The sequence below is a fragment of the Cherax quadricarinatus genome, unplaced genomic scaffold (genome assembly GCF_038502225.1).
Source record: "Cherax quadricarinatus isolate ZL_2023a unplaced genomic scaffold, ASM3850222v1 Contig68, whole genome shotgun sequence".
Classification (NCBI taxonomy): domain Eukaryota; kingdom Metazoa; phylum Arthropoda; class Malacostraca; order Decapoda; family Parastacidae; genus Cherax; species Cherax quadricarinatus.
Genome location: NW_027195094.1, coordinates 400,001 through 411,066, shown reverse-complemented (window position 1 = coordinate 411,066; position 11,066 = coordinate 400,001). Strand labels below are relative to the sequence as shown.

Genomic DNA, 11,066 nt, shown 5'->3' with positions numbered 1-11,066 from the left:
GATACCCATGCCGGAAAACCCCCAAAGCCACCTCTGGGATACCGGAGAGGATCAGGACATCCCCAGGCAATCCAGATTCCACGGCAAACATGCCACCGCCAAGAACCTCAACGGAATGGATGGACCCCGGTACCCTTTCCCTACCTAGGAACCTAGCGTGTGTGGGGAAAAAAAAAAGGCCAAAAAGGAAGGGCAAAAGGGAGGTGGGGAGGAGGAGGAGGAAAGGGAAAAAAGGGAGGATGGGATAGGGAACGGGGATTGGGGGTATTAGGTTCAGTCGGGAGGAAGTAGACCGACAGGTCTAATTCCTCAGACCATGAGCCTCTTCACCACGCCAAGGAGCCCCCCTTGAAGAGGTGCAACAAGGTTAGTTCCGGAGCTCAGGGGAATGTCCTACGAAGAAAGGTTGAGAGAAATAGGCCTGACGATGCTGGAGGACAGGAGGGTCAGGGGAGACACGATACCGACATACAAAATACTGCATGGAATAGATAAGGTGGACAGAGACAGGATGTTCCAGAGAGGGGACACAGAAACAAGGGGTCACAACTGGAAGCTGAAGACTCATATGAGTCAAAGGGATATTAGGAAGTACTTCTTCAGAGTTGTCAGGAAGTGGAACAGTCTAGCATGTAGTGGAGGCAGGAACCACACATTTCTTTAAGACGAGGTATGACAAAGCTCAGGGAGCAGAGAGAGAGAGAACCTAGCAGCTATCAGTGAAGAGGAGGGGCCAGGAACTGAGTCTCGACCCCTGCAATCACAATTAGCCGAGTACAATTAGGCGAGTACACATCCACAAAAGCACCCCCCCCCCCGCCCGGTCTAAATCCGGCCCTGATCGAAACAAAGCACTAAACCCACAAGAAATGTCAAATACCTAAGCCCAACATCAAGGAGACGGTTTTCAACACGAGTCTATGGACATTGTTCATTAGAATTACGAATATGTGACAAACGAGTGTCTTTGGGCTAGTTTCCAGGGCGTTTCAAATATCGAGGTTCAAGCCACGTAAACAGGAACAATACCGTGTTAGTCCCTTAGTAATACCAAGTGACAACCATCCCCTCTACCCATCACTCTCCCAACAGCAACAACTAACTACTCACCCCCAAACCCCTCCACCAGCAGCCAACCCCCGACCCTTTCCCTAACGACCTTCCCCCTCCCCACAAACAACCACTGACGTCATCACCCCCCCCCCTCCTCCAGGTCAATGGCGCCATTTAGCCATGGAGGTCAACAATAGTGGCGCCACTAGTCACTCTTCTGCCATCCACCACACCATCAACACCTCCAGCTCTTCCAGTTCCATCAACCTGTGGTAATTTAAAATTGTTGGATTACTCCAATTTCATGGTAATTTTTGATGGATCAACTCCGAAAATATTTTAGCAATTTTTCTTTCTACAAAATGTTGAAGGAAAAAATCTAAATACATAGACTTCAAACTTTTGCTTACTGCAGTTCATGAATAATCTAGTAATGTCTATACTTTTATCTTTGCAGACACTGTTTTGGCGTGTTGTTGCTGATATCTCTGAAGACTGCAGCTGCCCACATCATGGACTTCACCGCACAGCAGCAGCCCACATCATGGACTTCACCGCACAGCAGCTGCCCACATCATGGACTTCACCGCACAGCAGCTGCCCACATCATGGGGAATATCTTCAACCTACAAGATTCGATAAACTTAAGCTCATTAATTAAAATGTAATAAACAAGTTTATTCTTTCTTTATCACAGCAAACAAATGTTCAAGAAAAAAAACACACACACACACAAAAGGTGTTACAGGAACACAAGAAATAGAAAAATGAACTAACTTTGAGACAAGCCTCAACTGCTATATTTGTCAGCAGGACTACACCATTCACACAATTAGGGGAGCTTTAAGCTCGGGGGAAAAAAAAAAAATATATACCTACCCCAACCCTACTAACAACAGTAGTAATGAGGCGGATAGCCTCAATACTGCCATTATTAGAAGTTTGAGGTATGATGCATTTTTAAATTTCATGACTCTGTGGCTAAGTGTTGCGACACTTGGCAGTGGACAGTCGCGATAGTGTTGTACTAAACTGCAGTCGTCCGTGTTGATCATAATAGTCCACCTTGTCTCCAGTATTGTCAGGAGGATTCTGTGGCAAACAAAACAATTAAACAAGCTGGAGGTAAACTCCGTAACCTACATTACAACCTAGCCAAACCCTTAGATGCTTATATTTAACAGGAAAAAAAAAAGTTTTTGTCAACTTGCACTATCCTTCTCTGATTCAAACCTGACTTTGACTCCCAGTTACAGGTCGATGAAAGTTTACCGCTCCCCTCATTCAAGCACTTGGGAAATTTTATTTGGGTAAATGTACACAAAACTAGATAGATCTATTATCCATAGAGGTTATACACAGCTTGGAAAAGGCTAGGCAATCAGGTTTGATCCAAGGAAGGGGAGGGTATTTGCAACTGCTTGTATCAAGATACCTTCATTAGTACAAAGACACCCCTTGAAGGGCATCCAAATTTAACATGAAGGTAGGATCATTAACTAAGACAACATTGTATTTCCCCTACACTTCCCGTCCCTCATAACGCGCTAAACATTATGGGTTATGATTTTCGCTTAGCAGATTACGATGGGCTTAGAGAACACTTAGCTCTCTTCGTTACCCCAGTCAACAGATGATATCAATATGACAGTTTTCTGAACACAATACATGCTGCTCAAAGAACGTTTATCGCTTATAAAGAAATTAGATCAAATAGAAATGACCCCAAATGGATGAATAATAGGCTGAAATATCTACTAGGGCATAAGAAAGGAATTTATAGGCGTATCAAAAGAGGCGAGGGTCATCTTATGAATCAGTATATTGACATTAAGAGGGACATTAAAAAGGGGATAAGAAAAGCTAAAAGGGACTATGAAATTAAAGTTGCTAGGGATTCTGGAAATATAAACACAAATGCAGTATAATGTGATCCTTTATTGACAACGTTTCACCCACACAGTGGGCTTTCTCAGGTCACACACGGATCTACCTGGGGTTGGAAGGTACGAGAGTATTTATAGTCAGAATGTTGAGGTCAGGTGAAGAATGCTGCATCTGATGATCCACCGGGTGGGGTTATAGAGTCTTGGGTAGCTTGGCAGGGGTATTGGACAAGTTGTAGACCTGCAGTGTTCTATGTTCTTATGTGGGATAGCGATGAAGAAGTTTCTTGGCGAGTGGTTCAGCTATGTTATAGAAGCCATTGTTCTGGTTGAAATTGTTGGTTATAGAGATAAGCGATGATTCCAGGATTCTTCTGTATTGAGTGTTGTCTTCTGTGGCTATAAGTCTTGAGTTTCTGTAGTTAATTAAATGGTTGTGTGAATTGCGATGCTGTACACAGGCATTCTTTGTATCGTCAGTCCTGCTTGCATATTGGTGTTCTGAAATGCGTGTTTGGAGGTCTCTTGATGTTTCGCCCACATATAATTTGTTGCAGTCATTACAAGGGATTATGTATATCCCTGCAGAGGATGGAGGCTTGTCCTGTCTACTACTGGTGATGTCCTTGATGGTCGTGGTTGTGGAGGTAGATACTTGGAATGATGTTTTGGCAAAGATGTTGGAAACATGTTTGGCAATGGAGTTGTTGGGGAGGACTATGTATCTCTTCTCGGCAGTGTCTTCTCTGGGTGTGTTGAAGATGTTTAATGCCCGCCGTCTGCAGTCTCTGATGAAGTGACTAGGATAGTGGAGTTTGGAAAATACTTGTTCAATTATAGTGCATTCTTCCTCAAGGAACTCATTGCTCGTAGGAAGAAGCCTATAATCACACCACGTTTGGTTTTGGTGTCGTACCTCTCGTACCTTCCAACCCCAGGTAGATCCGTGTGTGACTTGAGAAAGCCCACTGTGTGGGTGAAACGTTGTCAATAAAGGATCACATTATACTGCATTTGTGTTTATATTTCCATTGTGTCGGTATTATATACCATTTATTACCATTGCTAGGGATTCTAAAACTAACCCAAAAAGTTTTTTCCAGGTATATAGAACAAAAGTCGTGTACTTAGCTCAGTGGTGATGTATTTAAAGCCCAGGGGTGACTTAGCTCAGTGGTGACGGAAATTAGCCCCCGGAAGACCGGGTTTATTTTTCTTGTAACCCGAACCAGGATCCCCTTTTTGAGCAGCTTCCCCAGCAGCTGAGAGAAAACCGAAGAAAAACGGGAAAAGAAGGGGTCGGAGGAGAAAAAAAAGGTTCGTTTAATCCCCCTGGCCCCGGGTTTAAAGGGGGAGTTTGGCTGGGGGGAAAAATTTGGAACCAAGCTGAAGTTTAAAAAAGGGTTTGGGAAGGCAAAAAAACAAAAACCCAAAAATTGCCGTGGAAAATTAATTTATTCTTGCCCCTGACGAATGTGAGTTTTTCATTGGGAATGCCAAAAGGGAGCCCCGGAAGCATTGGCAGACATGGTGGAGACATCCTAAAAACCCCCCCCAAAAGACCCCGACCCGCCAGAGGGAATTTCCCCAAAAGGGGTTTAATGCGGGCCTGGGGGGAATTTTGAGTCGATTTTCCTGGAAAAATCCCACGGAGACCCCAAAGGAAGGTTAAAAACGTTTTGTTGGGATACCCAGATTAGGGAATGGTTTTAGAACTTGTTTAAGGATAGGAGAGGGGGCAAGGTGGGTTTTCTGAAGGGGGGAAAGGATATTTGCCCCGGGATGACATAAAGAGGGAAAAAGGGGGAGCAACCTTATTATCTGTCTTGGGAAAAGGGAAAAGTGTTGGGGGACGTAGGGGAGGCCCTTGATTGGCGGGTATGGGTTTCAGCAATAGAGATAATTAAAAAAATTTGGGGAAAACCTGTCAAGGTTTTTTTAAAGGCAAAAATTTGGGAAATTTTAAAAGGTTTTCCGACGGGGTTTCATGTTGGGGGAAAATATTGAAAGGAAAAGGGAAAACATTCATTAAAAAGGGACCTTTGGGGCAAAAAAATGACATGTATGCCAGGGATGAAGGTTCACTTGTCTGGGGTGTGGGGGGGAGCGGGCCCAACGCAGTGGAGGGGGGCTGTTGGTTTTTTAAACTAGGAATAGTTAGTGGATGGGTTTTGGGGGGAAAATTGGAAGTCCTTGGGGTAAATGAGTACTAGGGAAAACCCAGTAATAACCAAAATGGGGGAGGATTTTGGGAAAAAGCCAGGGACAAATTTTGACAATGACAGTAATAGGTTTAGTGGAATAAAAAGAAAGGAGCGGGAAAGGGGAAAAAGAGATGGGAGGGCTTAAATTTTTAAACACAAATAGCCCAAACGGGAATTTGGATGGGGGAGTTGAGCCCAGTTGCTAGTGCAGGTAACTTTGGATGTATTTCCATTATTTTGAGACGTGGTTTAATTAAAAGGGGGGACATGCCTGCAGAATGTCACATTCGGGGTTTTTTAAATTTTTCCCAAGTAGATAGAAGTATGGGGAAGGGGGGTGGGGTGGCATTTTTTCGAGATCGTTGGGTTTGCTTTAAAGCATTTTGCCGGGAAGTAACACATACAGAGTCTGTTTGGATAAAATTTTTCCCGGGGGATAAAAAATTAATTTTAGGTGTGATAAAAATTCCCCAAATTTGGGAATGGGGACCGGGGGAGACAAACATGGGGGGGAAATTGTTGGGCCAAAAAGGGATAATGTAGAAAATTTTGGGAGATTTTAATTTTTAAATAATTGATTGGAATTTCTTGACTGGGAATTTGGGAATTTCCCCGATTTTTAAAGTAGTTCGGGATTGTTTTTGAAGCAGTTTGTCCCAAAACCCTTTAAAAGGGGTAATAACCGTTTGGGATTTTAGTTCTGGCAAACAATGAACCCCTTGTTAAAAATTTTAGAAGTCTCGGGAGGAACTGGGTGAAACAAATCAATTACATGTAGAATTGAATGGAAGTATGATGGTAGGGATAATTTTGGCAACAGTCCCAGATTTTTTAGCAGATTACGATGGGCTTAGAGAACATTTAAATATCTGTTGACTGGGGTAACGAAGAGAGCTATCAATATGACAGTTTTCTGAACACAATACATGCTCCAAAGAACGTTTATCCCTTATAAAAATTAGATCAAATGGGAAAATGCCCCAAAAATGGATGAATAATAGGGAAATATCAAAGGGCATAAAAAAGGAATTTATAGGCGTATAAAAGAGGGGGTCATTTTATGAATCAGTATATTTGACACCCAAGAGGGACTTTAAAAAGGGGATAAAAAAAGCAAAAAGGGACAAATGAAATTAATTTTTTTTAATTCAAAAACTCCCCCAAAAAGTTTTTTCCAGGTTATAGAACAAAAGTCAGAATAAGATAGGGCCCCTTAAAAATAACTATGGGCATCTTACTGACAAAAAAGAATGAAATGTGCCGATTTAAATAATTATTTTCTCTCGGTTTTTTCACGGAAGACACTAATAAAATTTTTGGTAATTAATTTTTATAGTGGATCGAAGAGGATAAATTATTTAAATACATTAAAAAGGGGTGAAATGGTCGTGAAGGATAACCACTGGGGAAACAAAAAAGTCACCGGGTCCTGAAGAGGTTTTTTAAAAGGGGTTTTTAAGGAATGCAAAAAAGGGGAAATCTGTGAACCATTAACTAAAAATTTTTAATTTATCTTTCAAACAGGGTAGGTCTGATATGTGGGAAAATGGCCCTTTTGGGAATTCCCTTTTTTTTAAAAAAAAGGGGCGTCGTTACGTCAAACCCCAATAAGCCTGACCTCAAAGGCAAGTTTGGGGGTCAATTATAGCTGAGATTATAAAAAGCCATCTCGATAAGCATGGGGGATTAAGATACCAGCATGGGTTCCCGGGGGCCCCGGTCCCTTTCAACCAATTTATTAACTTTTCTTCGTAAAGCTTTTGAGGCTTTTCCCCGATAAAAATTTGATATTTTTTATTTGATTTTAGTAAGGCATTTGATAGGGGTTCCCCAAAAACTGTTGAAAATAGTCGGGAAGGGGAAAAGGTTCTCGTGGATCAGTCATGGCTCCGAACAGGAAACGAGAGTGTCCATAAATGGGGGTTTAAACCGAGTGGGGGTCAGTAAAAGTGGCGTTCACAGGGATGGGGCCCAGGGCCCTTTTTTGTTTTTAAATATATCAATGATCTTGATGGGAAAGGGTTTCTGGGGATATGAGCAAATTTTGCCGATGACAAGGGAAAATAGGTAGGATAAAATTTATTTAAACGTGATGAAAGGGGAAATTCAGGAGGATTTGGGGCAAACTCTACCTTGGTCAGAAAAGGGAGATGCAAATTCCCAAAGTAGATAAAGCAAGGTTTGAAAACCCGGGGGTCCTTTAACCCCAGCACTTATAAGTTAAAAAATGTAAAAACTTAGCCATACTGTTGGGAAAAAGGGCTTGGGGATGGGGAAACAGCAACCTTTAAACCGGAAACGCAATGCCAAGCCGGGGAAAACAAATAGATTACTGGGATTTTATATGAAGTGGGAAAAAATTAAAAGTCCAGAAAGGCCCTACTGCAGCTTTTTACATCATTAGGGCCTCACCCAGATTATTTCAGCTAATTCTGGTCTCCATATTACAGAATGGGCAAAAATTGTTAGGGAAAAATTAATGGATGAAATAAAAATTTAAAAATTTTTGGGTTGAAATCTTTTATGAAGAAAATTGGAAACTCTTTAAATTACATTCTTTTTGGGGCAAAAATGAGGGAGACCTGATTGAAGTGTATAAATAAAATAGGTATTTAAAAGGGGGGGTTTTAAAAGGGCTTTAGGAATTCCCAAAAAGAACCCCAGAATGGTTTAAAATTTGATAAATTTAGATTTAAAAAAAATAGGAAAAATATTTTTTAAAATATATAGATTATGGGAAAATTCCAGTTGGGGATTTAAGGTGGATTAGGTAGTTTTTTAGGTTAAAATAAAGATGGGGGGTTTGGTTTAGTTTGGGAATTTCTAGGCTTTTTTTGGGTAGATTAAAGGGGGGGTTAAATTTTTGCGGGGATGAATTTGAAGGGCCTGCTAGTATGGGAAAAAAGGCCTGCTGCAGTGTTTCCCTTTTTTATGTTCTTTTGTTAAAATGGGGCCCAAAAAACTATGGGCATCTTCCCGACAAAAAAGAATGAAAAGTTCCAATTTTAAATAATTATTTTCTCTTTTTTTTTTAAAAAGGGAAAACACTAACAATATTCCCAGTAATTAATTTTTTTTAGTGGGCTAGAAAGAAGATAAAATTTTGTAACATCACAGTCACTAATTTAAATGGTTGTGAAGAGATAAAACCGACTGGGAAACAAAATGTCCCCCGGGGCCGAAGGTTTTTTTAAGGGGTTTTAAAGGAAAGCAAAAATTTAAATCTGTGAAACCCTTCCCAATATTTTTAATTTATCTCTTCAAACAGGTGTAGTGGGGCTGGGTATGTGGAAGATGAATTTAAAGTAATTCCCCATTTTTAAAACGGGACAAGTCGTTACCGTCAAATTACCCCCCAATAACATGACCTCAATTGGGAGGCAAATTACTAGGAGTCAATTATAGCTCAGATTATGAAACCCTCTCGATAACATGGGTTTATTAATGATACTCCCGGATTCACAAGAGGAGGTCTTGTCTAACTAAATTTTTTAACTTTATTTAAAAAAAGCTTTTGAGGCCGGGTTTACCCGATAAAGAATTTGATATTATTTACTTAGAAGCAAGGGTTTTTATAGAGTTCCCCAAAGACTGTTTAAGAAAGTAGCAATCATGGCATTGGGAAAAAATTTCTCTGTGGATCGGGAAACATGGCTCAAGACAGGAAAGGGGTCCCATAAATGGGGTTAAATCGAGTGGGGATCGGGTAAAAAATTTGGGGTTCCACAGGGGGTCAGTCTTGGGCCCCTTGTTGTTTTTTAATTTATATCAATGATCTTGAAAAGAATTACTAGTGATATGAGCAAATTCGGATGAAAAAGATAGGGAGGATAATTTTATTTTAAACGTAGATGTTAGGGAACTTCCCGGAGGGTTTTAGACCTTACTCTTGGTCAAAAAAAGTGGCAGGGGGTCAGTTCAAGAGATAAATGCCGGGTTTTTGGTTGGGGGTCCAAAACCCCAGCACTTAAAAAATAATGAGAACTTAACCTTTCAGGGTTGGAAAAGGACGGGGGGTTTGGTAAAGCAACCTTAAACCAAGACAGCAGTGCCCGCCGTACGTAATGGGGAAAAAAGATTACTGGGGTTTATATTTTAGGTGTAAGCAAAAGAAGTCCCCGAGGTCATCTAGCTTTTTACATCATTATAAGGCCTTTTAACCCCAGATTATTTCCTTCCCCGGCCCCCCTATTAAGGGAAAGGACATAAATTCGTTGAAAAAAATTCAGCGTAGGGTATTAAAATTAAACATACATTAAAAACTTCCTTATGAAGAAAGATTTAAGACTCTTGTTCATTCACTTGTTAACGGGAAAGAGGGACCTGATCAAGGTGTATAAAAGGAAGATGAATATTAATGGGGATATTTTCAGGTCTTTTAGGGTATTTTTCCAAGAGGCCACATTTAAAGGAAAATAAATTTGATAAGTTTAGATTTAGAAGGGGTTTTAAAAATATTGGTTTGGGGAAAAAGGGGAGTAGGGGTGAGGGGAAAGGGCTACCTAGTTTTGGGTTATTGAGGGTGGGGGGGGGTGGGTTTCAAATTTAGGTTGGATAAAAATTGGGGGGGGTTGGGGATTTGAGATGATTTAAAACATCAGAGTTTATTTTTTGGGAGCATTAAAAAATTGGGTTGGGAAAAATTTTTTGTTAGGGGGTTTGAATTGTAAAGGCCCTTCCTTAGAGGGGGGTTTAACAGGCCGTTGCAGTGTTCCTCCTTTCTTATGTTCTTAAAAATGAGATAGTTAGTCCATTAGGAGTGCTTGGGACCCTTTATCTATTTTTAAAAAAGGTTTTGATCATAGAAGGAGGGGAATTGGTGGGGATGGTGTCTACAGGGGCCCCAGGTGTTTTGGTCTTCGATAGGGGGTCTTCAGTTCATCCGTTGGAAAGAGGATTTTTCTTATCCAATTGTTTAACAAAAACTGAACGTTTCGCCAGCGGAGGGAGACGGGGGTTTATAAGGGAAATTTGACGGCCCCGTAATGTGCCCCGTTGCAGTGTCGCCCGGGAAATTTTTAGTTCCCTTTTGTGTTGCAGACGACAATAAAAACCTTGAGTGAGGGATCGCGGAATTTTGTGGATGTGGAGGCCCTCATGGCCCAGCAAGTAAAGTTTAGTGGAATATTTATAAAACATCTGGCTGGTTTGATTTTTAACACGATGTGCGAACATTGTCGGGAAAAGGTAGAGGGTTTCCCTCCCCCAAAGGGCCAGGGGGACTCGTGGGGAAAACAGGCAAAGGGGGGATGGGGCCTTTTAGGCGCCCGTGAAAAGGGACGTGAGCAGACGAGGGATAATCACTGGTAGGCGGATTCCCCAAAATAAGTAAAGGGCCTTCCCAAATTGATGGGCGGGGAAGTTTGGGGAACAGCCCATCCCCCTTTACAAAGGAATTTTCCCCACGGGAAAACCCGGTTTACCCCATCCCGCTCAAATTTCCTTTACTGACGCCCTTTAAGCGCCAGTCTCCTTGCCCTTCCCAAAACTTCAAACGGTTTCCTAAAACACCACCTGGGGCCCAGGGGTATTACCTTTATTTTTGGGGGTTTGTTCTTCGTTTTTCTTATTATGTCCAAAAATTTTAGGGTGCCCCCGGGTGGCGAAACGTCTACAATAAAGATAACCAGATGTTGCACAAGTGTCTTAACTTTCACACTATGTTAGCCAGAATTCATAACCTACCTTACCTGCCAGTTATGGCTGGCATCCTAGGCACAACCGGAGGATCACTATATTCAAGCCCCCCCTTCCCTTCCAACTACACATCAGATGTTAGCGAATTCTTTCTGCCGACTAACACAACACTTCACTCCAGATATTTTAATTTTCATCATTAACGCTTCTGGCAGCAGACGTTAGAGTTAACTACTTACAAACTATTAAACCAACTGCAATTATGAACGCTAATACTTTCATTTTC

The 11,066-nt window shown here is 41.4% G+C and overlaps 1 long non-coding RNA gene across 1 annotated transcript in view; it reads right to left on the bottom strand.

Moving 5' to 3' along the window:
• Nucleotides 1-1,543: 1,543 nt before the first annotated feature.
• Nucleotides 1,544-11,066, bottom strand: part of LOC138851191 (uncharacterized) — a 19,942-nt gene continuing 10,419 nt past the window's right edge. The window contains exons 2-3 of the long non-coding RNA XR_011391047.1: nucleotides 1,933-2,145; nucleotides 1,544-1,679 (exon numbers count right to left, since the gene is read on the bottom strand). This is a non-coding gene — a long non-coding RNA (uncharacterized lncRNA). The remainder of the gene's footprint in view (nucleotides 1,680-1,932; nucleotides 2,146-11,066) is intronic.